Source organism: Punica granatum, chromosome 8 (assembly GCF_007655135.1).
Source record: "Punica granatum isolate Tunisia-2019 chromosome 8, ASM765513v2, whole genome shotgun sequence".
Lineage (NCBI taxonomy): Eukaryota > Viridiplantae > Streptophyta > Magnoliopsida > Myrtales > Lythraceae > Punica > Punica granatum.
The window spans coordinates 13,062,816-13,064,577 of record NC_045134.1 but is presented as its reverse complement, the minus strand read 5'-3'; the positions used below and the strand labels follow the sequence as shown (position 1 = coordinate 13,064,577).

The 1,762-nt window shown below is 45.1% G+C and overlaps 1 long non-coding RNA gene across 1 annotated transcript; it reads right to left on the bottom strand.

Annotated features, from left to right (window-relative positions):
• Window positions 1–1,493, bottom strand: LOC116189390. The gene is made up of 2 exons (XR_004152392.1): window positions 1,003–1,493; window positions 1–844 (listed from the first exon to the last, which is right to left on the bottom strand). It is a non-coding gene; the product is annotated as an uncharacterized LOC116189390 (long non-coding RNA).
• Window positions 1,494–1,762: the final 269 nt, after the last annotated feature.

Below are 1,762 nucleotides of genomic sequence, written 5' to 3'. Positions count from 1 at the left end.
TAATGATAGAAAAACACATAATATCTGTCGGGATCACTGCAAAGAAAGAATACAATGTGACAAAAGCATATTCAATAAATACAGATACAATTGAAGAAATTCTTCCAGTTGTTGTATGTCTGTTCCCAACCTCTTGCAACTAACTTTATGTGGATCTTAGTGAATACCGAGAAGCGGAGCCAAATGCAATCCATATAGAGGCTACTATTGTGAGGAAATAGAAGAGCAGGGTCAAGAAGAGTTTTAAACCGATACCCGACGCAGGAAGCCTTCGCAAATCACAATATTCTTAAACAGTCCAATTCCTAGATAGTCAAATCAAAACAACCTCATTTCCCGGTCAAACCAGCGATTATCTATTTAGATAATTAAACAAAATAAGCAAGGTTATTTTGATCGGTTCAATCCATAGACTATATTTGGAGAGGTGACCTGCCACAAATCAACAAAAAAAAAAAAAGCAAAGCCACGAAAGGATGATTTTTGCAAGCGGGTAGTAAGATTAAGCAGACCAGTGTTTTAATCCTTTGATGTGAAAGGCGGGGATACTATCATGAGGGATGGCGGAAGCTGCAGAGAAGAAACTGCCATTGGAGGGGAGGAGTAGAGCCAATTGGGCAGAGAGTGGATGGAGGAAGTCGTCTCTGCTGTGCCGACATCATTTCTGGCCCTGTGGTGTCTGCTGCAACGTTTGAAGCCACTACAGCAGGTCGATACCGAAAGAAGCTGGGGCGCCCCCACAGGGTCTGAGTCGCCAAAGACGGATCAAGCGCGACCCCCGATGGGGAGGGGAAGCTACCGCCACACCCGCCTAATGGAGACTGTGAGGAGGAGGGGGAGGTCCCTACAACCATCGAGACGCCGTCATCACCATCTTCATTGCGAACTGGCCGTGCATCTTTCGAACCAATTCGTAGAACTTTACCCAACCCGAACCTAGTAATAGTGTACCCGATCCGAACCCATACAGATTTTTTCGACCCGCACCCAGTAGAAGCTTACCCGACCAGAATCTGATAGAAGTTCCCGTTCCCGGATCTGAGTTCTCCGAGTGCTGAGGAGTGGGAGGAGCCCCGATCGATGCTCGATTTGGTTGGAAACTGGGCTGTTCAGCACTGTTTAGGTCGGCAAGGAGAGGGTGGAGAGGGCGGCGAGGAGGAGACTTACGCCAGCTGCTGGAGGTCAGAGTCGACGCTGTGCTCAGCTCTTAGCATGGCAGCAGACCATCGGAAGCGACACTGTCTTCGGACCTTAGATGGTTTAGTGGGGGACGGCGTCGACAACGAGCCTCCATCAATCCAAGAGGCGAGGAAGGAAGGGGGAAGTGAAAAGGTCAGAAGGAAGGGGGGGCCGCCTGACGCGCCCAGCCGGAGCTGGATGCGCCGGCAGGGCAATGGGAGGCGAGCTGCTTTGCTGTTGAGATAGCTTTGAGAGAGAATTAGGCGAGCCGTTTTGCTGTTCTAGGTCATGATTGCGTATTGACGGAAGCTAATTTCATTAGAATTTTTTTTTTCAAAAGCTGGCCTTGTTTTGCGAATGTTTTTTTTAACTTTATTTCACTTTAACTGTACTTATTTTCAATTCAACGACACAATTATTACTTTTTTTCCGTTAACTTTTTTATCTTAATTATTATTTAATTTAATTTAATTTTTAATACTAAATTCTCTCAACTATATATTATTTTTTCCACAATTCAATAACGCAATTATTACTTTCTCTCAACTATCCATTATTTTTTCTCACTTTTTCCACTAATTTA